Genomic DNA, 14,078 nt, shown 5'->3' on the forward strand with positions numbered 1-14,078 from the left:
ACTAGAGTGCACAGACTCTTTTCCTATCCAAGTCTTAACCCTTCTGGTCTGTAATGGAAGGAACCCAATGTGGTGCTCAACTCTCGACAAATCTTCTCAGGGATTTCTCGATGCTGCCTTATGCTGCAGGTCAGCTCGACTCTTTGTCTTTCTGCTTCTTGCTTCATTGTCTCTTCTTTTCTCTGTCTTTTTTCTCATTCTTCCTCTCTGTGTCTCCTGTTCTGTCTATTCATGGCTTTAAAGCCAATCAATCTCATGAGTGCTCGATTCCCCTTCCACCCCTGTCGGATCGCCTGCTACTATTCACTTGGAATTCCCTGTCTCTACGTCATCATCAATGGCTCACAGGGAGTGGCCACTTGTCCTCTCGCGAATTGCACCAGCTCTTCCTCATTGGTTCGGTTTTCCAGTTACATTATGGAATGAGTCATCTGTCATCTCAGCGGTCAAATTAGACATCAAACTTCTCTCTATCGCGGCTTAATCCCATGTCAAATCTGGTTTCTCCATCGGGCATGATCTCAGCTGTTAGATCTAGAGCCCCCATATCCGACGTTATTGACTCATTTCATGCAACTGACTTGCTCGACCGTTAACATGCAATGAGCGTGATTTTCTCTCTCCTCCGCTTGCCACACATCGGGCGTTGAATGGAATCGCTCGTTTTTCTCCAAATCCGCTTACCACCCATGGGTGCCCCCGATATACTATTGGTTTTTAAGCGCGGGTCCCACCTTTAGCCTTTAGCGTTTTCCCCATGGTTTTCCTGGCTTCCATGCAACCGAGTGCTTCGAGGCTTCCCTTCTCAAGGGGTTTTGCCCAGCGATGTGCTAATCGCGCATTAGAAATGCCCTCTGTTTCTTGATCTGAGCTTTCTAATGGCTAGTTTTGCCTCCCGCGCAGCCTCCATGGGCCTCGGTCAGTGAGCTTTGAGCGAGGTCCTCATCGTTCCTCGTTGGCTACCACTACCACTGTTCAGAGGTCTTCCTCATCGCTCTGTGCTCTTGAACTCGAAGTTTTTTTCCTGATTTGACACAGTCATGGTGCTTTGATTATTCTTCATGGATCCAATTCAGATCATGGGTTGTGTTATATTCTTTCCATGGCTAGCCCATGTAGTTAACCAGGGGGTTAGAGAGGGGTGGGTAGCCCCCCTCTACGGGGTCCAGGGCAGCACCCCGGGGAAGATTTTTTTGGACCCTATATTAAGTTGGGCAGACCTACCCATGGTTTTGTGCATGGCTTTCACACATGGTTTTGGATGCGATGGTTTTCGGTCCATGGTATTGGATGCTTCCACATGTATAAATATGTATTGTAAAATTGAAAGGAACATAATGAAAAATCAAACTAGTAGTCCCAGTTTTGGGATCCAGGGGAAAATCTCTATGTATATGTGTTTTTTGTGTTATGCGCTCGCATTGTTTATTTTCTGTGTTTTAGAATTTGTTTGTAGGTAATTTTTGTATGGGATTAAAACCTACATTTGGTATCAGAGTTGTCTTGGCTTCAAGGGGATGCCTTTATTGCTGAGGGGTTTCACTCAGGCCTATGGTAGACCCTGTTCAGTGGGAGATCTGTAGGACCGATTTTGGTGGTGAAAGAAGATGGCGAGCAGTGAAAAGATAGAGATCAAGAAATTTAATGGTTAGAGTTTTGAGTTGTGGAAACTTAAGATGGAGGGATTTTTGGTGGATAAAAATCAGTGGATCACGGTAGATCCAGGTACTAAACCAACGAGAGTGTCTGATGAAGAATGGAAGAAGTTGGATCAGAAGGAAAAGAGAACAATACGATTTTGTGTCTCAAATTCATTATTTCTGAATGTATCAGGGGAAGCTATGGCTAAGGATTTGTTAGACAAGTTAGGGACTTTGTACCAATCTAAGTCTCTGGTGAATAAATTTTTCCTACGGAAAAAGTTGTATAACCTGAGGATGAAAGACAGAGACTCGGTGACAAAGCATCTAAACACATTTATTACTGTGTTAAGTCAGTTACTATCTGTTAATATTAAAATTTCAGATGAGGATAAGTGCATTAGTTTGTTGTGTTCTCTACCAGTTTCATGGGATAGTCTGGTTATTGCAGTAGGTAGCAATGAAAATTCCTTGTAGTTTGATGAAATAGTGTCATCCTTGTTGATGGAGGAGATGAGATAGAAAAATATGGAGAGCCAAAATGGTGATGCCTTGTCTGTATGAGGACGATCCTAGAATGAAAACAAAAATAATTCATCGAGTGGAAGATCTAAATCTAGAGGGAGATCTAAATCTCCAGGAAAACCTGTAAAGGTGGTGTGTTGGAAATGCGAAAAACAAGGGCACTACAATAGGGACTGTAAATCTAAATCTCCTAACAAAGGAAAGGGATCTAATGATGCTCCTTTTGCAGAGGCAAAAACCACCTCAAATGAAGGTGGGGATGTGTACTTAGCTTCTTCAAGTACACATGTAGATCATGAGGCGTGGTTGATTGACTCAGGTTCATCCTTTCACTTCACTCCCCATAGAGAGTGGTTCTACAAGTATAATGAATACGATGGTGGTGATGTCTTCTTAGGGGATGATAAGAAGGTTAGAATCATTGGTCGCAGAAAAGTAAAGTTGAATTTGCAAGGTGGAATGGTTAGAACATTTCCAGGTGTTCTGCATATTCCTACATTGGCCAAAAATCTAATTTCTGTAAGCAAGCTAGATGATGTAAGTGTAAAAACAGTGTTCGAGAAGGATACCTACAAAATGGTTCGGGGAGCACTGGTATTGATGTGTGGAGTTCAGATTGGAACTTGTTACAAGCTGCAAGGTAGCACCATTGTTGATGGTGCAACAGTTCTATAGTTCTTGAAAGTGGAGCAGAAAATCTAGTGGTTTCTGGAGAGAAGACCATGCTGTGGCATCAAAGGCATGGACATATTGGAGAGAAGGGCTTCAAATACTTCATGGCAAAGGTATGGTAGAAGGTATGAGTAATAGCTCTCTAGATTTTGATTTCTGTGAAAATTGTGTATATGGGATGTAGAATCGGGCGTGTTTCCCCTCAAGTGGTAAGATGGTGAAACAGATATTAGAGCTTGTGCACAGTGATGTGTTTGGGCCTGTGAAGGTTCCATCACTGGGTAATTCTATGTACTATGTATCATTTATAAATGACTTCTCAAGGAATACATGGATATATTTCCTTAAGAAGAAATCTGAAGTCTTTGACAGGTTTAAAGAATTTAAGGCTCTAGTTGAAAACCAAACAGAGAAGAAGATAAAGGTGTTAAGGACAGATAATGATGGAGAGTTTTGTAGTAAGTAATTTGAAGAATTTTGTAAGAGGTGTGGTATAGCACGGAAAAATACTACTCCATATACACCTGAGCAAAATGGAGTTGTAGAAAGAATGAAAAATACATTGATCGAAAAGGCAAGAAGCATGCTCAGTGGTCTGGGTTAGGACAAGAATTCTGAGCAGAGGTGGTGGAGACAGCTTGTTACCTGGTCAACAGATCACCTTCATCATCGTTGGAGGGAAAGACTCCACAAGAGTTATGGACTGGTAAGAAACCCTCTCTTCCACATCTAAGGATATTTGGATGTGATGCATATGTACATGTTCCAAAGGAGAAAAGAACCAAGTTGGATAGTAAATCTGAAAAGTGCATCTTTATTGGGTATAAGGATTGTTTAAAGGGTTATAAGCTTTGGAACACAGTAACAAGGAAGGTTGTGTACAGCCGAGATGTGGTGTTCAAAGAGGTGAAATATGTTATTAAACATGAAGTCCCATCAAAGGAACATGAGAAGATAGAGTTTGAGGTAACGAAGGAAGAATCAGAATCTACAGTAAAGGAGGAATCAGAATATGAAGAGCCACAAACTCCAGGTGTGAGAAGATCAGTTTGAGAAAGAAGGCAACTAGAAAGGTTTAGTCCATCTACTTTCTATTCAAATTTTTCTTTATCTATTACTAATGATGATCCTATAACTATGAAGGAAGCAGTATATTCAAAGGATGGAAAACTCTAGAAAGAGACCATGGTTGATGCAATGGCATCTTTGCACAAAAATGAGGCTTAGGATCTAGTGGAGTTGCTGAGTGGAAGGAAACCCATTGGTAGCAAATGGGTGTTCAAGAATAAGATAAATGCAGAAAGAAAGTTGGAGAAATACAAAGCTCGATTGGTAGCAAAATGTTATTCCCAAGTGCTGAGAATTGATTCTGGTGATATTTTTTCTCCTATTGCCAAGGTATCTTCTATTAGATTACTTTTATCTATTGTTGCTGCTTTTGATTTTGAGGTAGAACAGATGGATGTGAAGACAACATTTCTTCATGGGGATCTAGAAGAGGAGATCTACATGAAGCAAGCTGAAGGCTTTGCGGTGAAGGGTAAGAAAGAACTAGTATGCAAGTTAAATAAGTCTCTGTATGGGTTAATACAGTCACCAAGGATGTCATATCAGAAATTTGATACATTTATACGGGGACTTGGCTTCACCAGAAGCAAAACATACCACTGTGTGTATTTTAAATTAATTGGTGACCATGTTATTTATCTAGTCTTGTATGTGGATGATATGTTGCTGGATGGAAATGACAAAGAAATTATCCAGGATTTGAAGACCCAATTGTCCTCCAAATTCAACATGAAAGATCTTGGTGCTATAAACTATATTTTGGGCATGGAAATTGAAAGGGATAGGGCAAAGAGGAAGCTCTGGTTAAACTAGAGGAAGCATGTGGAGACAATATTGCAAAGGCTAAATATGCAGGATAGTAAAATGGTGAAGGTTCCTATTCCTATTGGTGTGAACTTATCTGATGAACAGTGTCCCAAGACACAAGAAGAGGAAGAGGACATGTCTCGTGTTCCATATGCAAGTGCAGTCAATAGCCTGATTTATGCAATGGTCTATACTAGACCAGACATTGCACATGCAGTAGGAGCATTGAGCAGGTTTATGTCAAAACCAGGAAAGGAGCATTAGACAACAGTGAAGCGGGTTTTCAGGTATTTGCGTGGCACTAGTGATTATGGTTTATGCTACCAAGGAAGACCAGGATTGGATAGATTGTTGGATATTCGTGGCTTTTTTTATGTAGACTGGGCATGAGATTTAGATCAGAGAAGATCTACAAGTGGGTATGTGTTTAACCTATTTGGAGGTGCAGTTAGTTGGATGAGCAAGAAATAATCTATAGAGTCACTCAATAGAGGTAGAATACATGGTAGCCACTCATGCAAGCAAGGAAGCAGTTTGGTTGCAGATATTGTATTCAAGTATGGGGTTAGTATAGGGAGCTATAAGGATAGATTTTGACAGCCAAAGTGTAATTTTCTTGGCAAAGAACCCTGATTATCATTCGAATACAAAACACATTGATGTTCAATATCACTTTGTGAGGGATATGTTAGAAGACAAAAAGGTGTTGCTCGTAAATGTGGACACTTTTAAGAATACTGCAAAAGAATTGACAAATTCTGTGGGCTCTAAGAAGTTCTCTTGGTGTAGAGAAACAATGGGCATTACAGGGATGGATAAACGACTAAGCTCTCCTATGGCCCCCTATGGAAAGAAAACAAGAAGTGGGAGAATGTTGGGTTATGTTATATTCTTTCCATGACTAACCCACATAGTTAATTGGGGGCTTAGAGAGGGGGCAGAGCCCCCCCTTCGTTGTGTCAATTGCACAGCAGGGGGCGAGAGCCCCCCATTTGTTGCATCGTTTGCATAGTGGGGGGTGGGTAGCCCCCCTCTATGGGGTCTGGGGCAACGCCCTAAGGAAATTTTTTTTGGACCCTATATTAGGTTGGATGAACCTACCTATGGTTTTGTGCATGGTTTTCGCACATGGTTTTGGACGCGATGGATTTTGGTCCATGGTATTGGATGCTTCGGCATGTATAAATATGTATTGTAACATTGAAGAGAACATAATGAAAAATCAAGCTGGTAGTCTCGGTTTTGGTATCCAAGGGAAAATCTTTGTGTATATGTGTTTTATGTGTTATGCTCTCACATTGTTTATTTTCCGTGTTTTAGAATTCGTATGCAGGTAATTTCTATACGGGGTTAAAACCTACATGGCTGACATTGTATGTGCAATAAATACCTTCATCTTCCTAGTCTGAATCCATTTGATGGAGGAGAAAAAAGGAAATGAAGATATTTCAAATGTGTAAATATCTAGGTAAGTGGTCGGTCCTAAGTTGTAGAGGTAAATAGAAATAAGAAAACCTATTATACTTTTGTTGGAAATTAAATGACAAAAAGGAAATCTATTATATTTACAAAAATGTAAAGCACACATAAGAAAATGACAAGAAAGAAAATTTAATTTATATTAATAGAAAAAAATGAAAGGAAGCGAAATCTAATGTACATTTTAGGAAAGGAAATTCCTAGATTACTCTTGCATGGAAGAAATCACACTATGCTTAATGTAAATTATGGAAAAGGAAATTTGGAATAGTAGTAAAAATTAACATTCAAGATGTAAGTAATATATAAGCTAAATGGCAACCTAACCAATCCTTAGCTCAACCAAAGTGGTCTCAAATAATTCATGGGCTAACATAAATCTACTTCTACCATGAATTTAGAGTGAATCTAGCCATGGGAAGAGCTCAAAAATAAATTGCTACGTGAAACTATCGTTCACTACAGGAAACTTCTAACAAGCATGTTTGTCGAGTTAGCCAACAAAATGCCTTAGTTAATCAAGTGAAAATTATATGGGGTAAATATTGTTATTAATTTGGATGTTTTTAGATGTCAATACAAGTGGAAACAACTTAAAAGAGTTTCATTAACACATGATAAAATTTAGTAGAAATTTGCTACTAAGAACTAGAAATTTTAGAAGAGTGAACTACTAAGCTAATAAAAGTAAACAAATGCCTAAGCTAATCAAGTAAGAAAATTGTGGGGTAATTTTTTTTATTACTTTGAATTGTTTTAGACTTCAATCTAAGAGGAATAAAATCAAAAGAGATTCATTAACACGTGCTAAAATTTCACAGAAATTTATTACTAAAACTAAAATTTTAAAGTAGTTAACTAACAATATAGTCTAAATAATCCAATTATGACAATGAATTAACTAATCTATGCTAGTGATGTATCACCCTATTGATTACCCAAATAAATTGAAAAGAAACCCATTTCAATCATCTAATCAATCTAGCCTACAAAAGATGAAGCATGAACAATAAGTGCAGAAATGACAAATTAACTAAGCAAAGAAATAAGACCAAGGATATTTAGAGTCTTATGAAGGAAATTAAACCTTATAAGCTTTAAATAAAACCAAACTTCATTATTAGAATTAAGTCAAGTACAACCCTGGTTGAAATGAAAGTAGAACAACTAAATAACAATTGTTCTTCATAAAAACACCAAAAATTCTTTTCCCCTAGAGGATGATTTGAAATATTACATATAAAAATTGATGGAAAGTAACCTCCTTGAAAGGATGGCTACTTTTCCCTCCAAAATCCATCAAAAAGTGGATCTATTTCCAAACAAAATAAAATGTTGAGTTATGTCTTCTCTTGTAGTAGGGAATACATCCTTAGATTTTCTCAATCAGTGGATCATCAAATTTGTCTAATAATTCCATAATATTTTATTTTGTTATCTATTCCTGATCCAACTTGTAGCAAGGATAAAGCCCTAAATTTCCCCATTTTGCAGATCTTCAAAATCTGCCCAATATTCTCACAATATTCTTCAAAATAAATAATATTAGGCACATGATAAAAAAATTATTTCTAAACCTTCCTAAGAATATATTAATGATGAAAAATGAATTATTGAGTGCAAAATGAAACGTTTAATGTTCCTAGGAAAGGTTAGATGGCCCTTAATTTGTATCTAATTTGGAGGCCCGTCACATGGGAAATTCAATCCAAAATATCTCAAAGAGAAAAACTTGCAATCCTTAAACTATTGTAAAAGTTCATTCAATCAAATTAGTGTTCTGCCAATAGAAAATATTGATTTTTTTATTGAAAAAATCTTGAAGATATTCCTTTTTAATGCACTCTATTGGAATTTTCTGCTTAGTGTCCTCACATTGAAATTTTTTTTTGGCTGAAGATAATAGGCTAATGTCCATAAGATTGTATAAGAAACAAATTGTAGTCAATAAATGATATATTAATTCTTAAAAACACGGAATATCTGACCCAAGATGCATTACCAATATGTAGGCTTATGGGTGAAACCTAACAAGTGATAAACATAAACATCTCTAACCTTATACATGATCAACATATTTTTTATTTGATACATTCAACCACATAACCATGTTCTATCACACATTAGAATAAACAAAAGATGAAATCATTCATTATGACAAGCATAAATGGTAAAAAAAGAATAGAACACCATAAATAACAAAAAATATAAATAAACCAATAGCCCCATGAACAAATTTTGAAACAAGAGGGTTTATTACATCCATATTTAATATAATGAAGATAATTACAAAGTTCACTATTGACTTAAAGAGTTGCAACATAATTTTATATCTAGAATTAATCCTAACTCTAACTCTCTATATTTAGCGAACCTCATAAAAGTTGAAGTTTTTACATTACATAGTTGTTACTTTTAGTGTAGAGGTTCCCTTTGGAAATTAGCTTACTAGCAACAAGTCAAGCTTATTTCCTAGTCAATTATTCCTTGTTTCCATAATTTTTTGTAGTCTTCTATTAGTAAACTCCTCATAATTTGGGTTCCCATCCTACTCTTCTAGCTTATATTTTTCATAACATGTGTTCCTCTCTATTGTTTTCAATGTTTTTAGTGTTGGTAGCATAGCTCAAGGTCCATTTCCTATAAATTTGGTGTCATTGTGCTTCAATCAAAATGAAGGGGCCAACATTTATGGCAATAGAATTTGAAAAAATGAACCACATGAATGACCAAGTCACACTCATGAAATCAAACTACACGAATGATCTAAACAGAAAGTGGTATCCACTCATTGTATTTACCCATGGCATCTACCCATGGTATTTACACATGGTATTGAATGGTGTAACTCAAGGAGGCACTAAAGATATTATAAATAATGACTCTCACCTTACTAAGAGGAGGGAGTATTTTCATGATGTAGATGTAAAATATTTTCGTTCTCCATTAATAAAGAGTTGGGTGTTATATTTTTATTTGTATTTTATTTTTTATACCTTCTACTGATATTTAGCCTCCTTCATCTAACGATCCGAAAGAGTGATTATTTGACACATCCAATTTTCAACATGTACAAAATAAAACATCAGCTACTACATTACATCCATAACTTAGAGAAAAAGTTATTTATTTGTTCCATAACATGATTCCCTTAGGATCTTGCACTATGAAATTGAATGCAACTGTGGAGATCATTCTTGTTAATTAGTTAAGCTTTTCTAACATTCACACTTTTGCACCTCAAGACCAAGTTGATGGCTATCAAGATATGTTCAAATATTTGGGAGAGCTTCTTTGTGATATTAATGGGTTTGATTCATTCTTTGTACAACCAACTATTATTGCAGTAGGTGAAAATGTATGGGCTTGATTGATGGTTATTCATGGTTATTGTCGAACTAGAAGAGAGGGGCATAGGAATGTATGTATTATTCCTATATCTTCTCATGGAACAAATCCTACAAGTGCTACTATGTGCAGCATGAAAATTGTCTCTATTGGCATGAATGCTAAAGGAAATATTAATATTGAGGAACTAAGGAATGCTTTTGAGATGTATAAGGACAACCTTTTAGCACTTATAATGACCTGTCCTTTAACCCATGGTGTGTATGAGGATGGTATTGATACCATATGTAATATCATCCATGAAAATGAGGACCACGTTCATGTTGGCCTTATTCGAGGGAGTTCCTTATCAATTTTTTCCCAAGTTTTAGTTTCTTCATATAATACAACATCTACTGCTTCACACTACACAATATCACAACTTACAAGGTGAATTTAAGACCTTTATACTCCTCACAATCACTCTAGAGATGAAATTTAGTGCAAGTGAACTATATTGAAGTCCATTTGCTTGGACATACACTATTAGTATCACATTTGGCCCACAAGCATTATATTGTAATTCTATCCTTAGACCTTTATTCACCATGGTTGTGGGTCAACCACACAAAACAATTCTCCATTGGCACTTGATCCATTATAGTTGTCATGGTTATGGGTCACCCACAAACACATGGCTATGGGTCATGTTATCACCCCAAGAAACTCTCCTAGGTTGTATATCATAGATGCTCGAGAACATTTCAAACTCAACAAAAATGTTGAAAAATGGTGGATGAATGAAAGGAAATGATGCATATTCAAGCCAGATAACTACTTCTACTATGCTCAACCCCAGACATGGGTGAAAGACCCCTGACTACAAGGCTTTAGACCACCAATCACTCACAGTTTGAGAAACATGTGAAGATGGAGAAGACTAATCACACCAGCAGATGCACAGGACCCTGTGATGGCCAACTGCAACCAATAAGGAGGTCTGCAAATTTATTTACTAATGCACAGACAGGATGATAGCTCTCTGGCATTAAAAAAATAGAAACCTACATACACATTCAATAATACCAACTAGATTCTAACACAGAGGTGGGATGACAGCCCCTCTAATGCTAAACATCAAGAGCAAATGAAAAATGCATGACAAGCACAACCTGGAACTTAGAAGAAGTGAAAAATGAGTAATTGGCATCAAAAGAAGCTTGCATTAGCTGAAAATGAAGACCGAAAGTTGTAGGTCTCACAGTAGTTACAGTCTCCAGAAGTTGAACTCTACATCAGAATAACATTCACCAACCTAATTACATCTTGATTTTAGGTATATATAGAGTTTGTTTACAAAAATTTCTCTGCATAACCTATGTGTGGAGGAGTCATAACTGGCCACCAACCACATTTACAATTAGATATGGGCTTTGATACAATTTTATTATTTTAATGGATCAATTTGACATTTACTAGTACTTTGTTGTCCTTCCTGAATAGGTAAATGTCGTGTTTATCTGCTCAAGGTTGTCCTTCTCATCCTTGGCCATGCTGCTTTTTAAATATGGTTGCTGGGGATTAAATGTGTAGTGTGCTGGTAGGAAGCTGAACACTGTTATCCTTCGTCCCTTAGAAGCATGGCAGAGGCAGTTGATGCAGGCAGCATGGAGGAAGATCCACCGTTGGATAGCGTGGATCAACGACGGGAAGCACTTCACAATAGCTATCGAGAAGAAGCAGGGATCAAATGTGGGCCATTGGATGAAACAAGTGGACAGCGGAGATCAAGCTATGGAGGAGATCGGAAGAAAGGGAAGTGGGAAATCGCAGGCCATTGGATCTCGGGCGCAGAGATCCAACAGTCGACGGGCACGGAAGTTGCGTGAAACTTAATGATCGGGAGACCATACACGGGGGCAGTAAGTGGTTTCCCCACACTGCTCACGGGAGATGGGTGGTTTCCATATGTGGAGGAGCGATCGAGTAGGAATGAGACATGTGGATGATGGGACGGTGGGGAAACCACTTTGCGCGGGGGCTATCGCGTGCGCAGCTTCGCAGGGCGAGAGCTGTAAACGCTGTCAGATCTTGTGGTGGATGATCGGATGGCTGGGATCTAACGCACATGTTTGAGTGATGTGACAGGTGAGGTCCCGAATGGGTTATATGATTTGGCAAAGGCACATAGTTATATGTGTTAAAGCCTTAGCGCCAAGGTAAAACGAAAAATAAGTTAATATGGGGTTTAAAGGGTTATCGAGGTTTATAAGGCAAACAAAAATAATGAAGATATGGAGAATAAGGAGAATGAAAGGGAAGGAGGAAACGGGGGTAGTGGAGTAACATGAACTAAGCGGGAAAATAGGGAGAGGCAATGATAGCCATTATAAACCATCTCTGAGCCAGCAACCAAGGACCGAACTTATTCCTCCTCCTGGAAAATCAGCAGCATGTAGCAGAGCTAACAGGTCAACCAAAAAAAAACCTTCTCGAAGCTTGTCATCACCAATCTTATTTTCAGTAATCCACAAACCCATGTTTATGGGTAAACCACAAAAAACCCTTGTATTCATTAGTGTTTGATACATTGTAACCACTTAGTTATGGGTAGTCCATAGACCCATGGTTATAGGTAAACCACACAAAACCCCTGTCTTCAACAACACTTGGTTATGTATCATCCACAAACCCATAGTTATGGGTTAACCACACAAAACCCTTCTCTTCATTGGTTCATATTTTCTTCATCAAGGCAACTAGCTTACCATGATCCACATTTAATAGAACCTTCTAATGAGGGAACTTAATGCAATGGGGACCATATCTTCCTAAGGATGATGATTAATCTGAATGGAAAATTTTATCCACCCATGGTATTGAATGATGTAACTCAAGGAGGCACCAAAGATACTATAAATAATGGGTTTCACATATACTAAGAGGAGGGAGGATTTTCACAATGTAGATGTAAAATATTTTCCTACTCCATTAATAAGATTTGGGTGTTATATTTTTCGTTGTATTTTATTTTTCTATGTCTTGTGGTGATATTTAGCCTCCTTCGTCTCACAATTTGGATCAATGAAAGACAAGACCACATCACCAATATAAAGCCTTAATTTTCATTCCTAAGCAAGGAGTATGGTTTTTCCATTATGATGAAGAGTAATTGATATGGTGAATCACTTAAGCAAAGGAGAAAGTTAGTAGTGATGATGATTTTCATGCAAGTAGAAAATAATTTGATTAGGAGGAATGAGTGTAGGTGCCAATAGAACTTGATACTCATCCTCTCAAGGGAAAATATGTAAAATTCACAACTTTTTTGAAATTTTTGGGTTAAAATCTATTATCGTATCCCATCTATCAAAAGGACATAATGAACATAGGTTACAAATACTCAAGTGTATATATGAGGTGATAATATTAGGTCACAATGACTTGAGTAAGGAGATAAAGTAACATATTAGATTAAAGTCATATTTCATTTAGGACAATATAATTGATTAATATGAAAAAATGGGAAATGGAGTGAGTGTGGTTAGGAGAAAAGTTGAAGAATGTTATTATATAACCCTAACCCCTTTATTTATGTAATAATACCAAGGGGCCTCGTAAGAGTCACAGTTAGTTAGCTGGTTCAATAAAGCCCATAAGAAGTTATCTGCATTAGTAATAATTGTAAGTGGTTGACCTGCATTATAGAAATGGGACCAAAATTAGTTATAAACGAGCCATGGTTCATAAATAAAGTTGTTAACCCGTATTATGCAAGGGACCACTAGCAATTAGGTTTTTGGATGTCATAAAGCTATAAATAGTATTAGATAGCAAGGAAAGAAGTATCGATTTTTATTTTAATTGAGCTCTGTTATGTTGGAGGTTTTCCCCTCACATAGTCAAGATAACATTGTATTATGCTTCTAAATAATAAAATATATTTGCAACTTGTCTCAATTCATGTGATATTTATGTGCTTTTGGAAATGTTGTTTTGTATTTCTAGAATTTTGTTAATCTCATAGGTTAAGTGCATAATAAGTGTTATCAGATCACTTTCCAGGGCCAATTGTACCTCCAATTTTGGCAGATGTTTTTTATGCTGGAGACATGTTTCGGCTTCTTTAAACCACTAGATTTTTCCTTAAACACATAAATCTATGGAGTTGGGGAGGCATGCACGCAGGAACTACAAGAGTTGGTCACACTTGTTGGACTCCCTTGTAACCCCTGTGGGTACCCCTTCAAGTACTAGCGCATTAGAAAGAACCTCACATGAACTGCACTTCCACATACCCTTAGGTGTATTGGAAGCCCCACCTAGGGTGACTTGAAACCTAACCTTAGACAAGTCATCGATTGTCTTGTTGCTACAATACACTGACAACATCACTCAGGGATATTAATCGCACATCCATAAGGTAATCAAGTAGTATGGCTAAGGATACAATTCATCCTCCTTAGTTGATGCTCTAAAATATTGAGCCGAGTACTACTGTTCGACCCCTACGTATATCGTGATATGTATCACCCTACATTCCTTTTTGACCATAGTTCC

This window comes from Pinus tabuliformis, chromosome 8 (genome assembly GCF_031772625.1).
Source record: "Pinus tabuliformis cultivar Carrire ecotype Pingquan chromosome 8, CPIR1, whole genome shotgun sequence".
Classification (NCBI taxonomy): Eukaryota; Viridiplantae; Streptophyta; class Pinopsida; order Pinales; family Pinaceae; genus Pinus; species Pinus tabuliformis.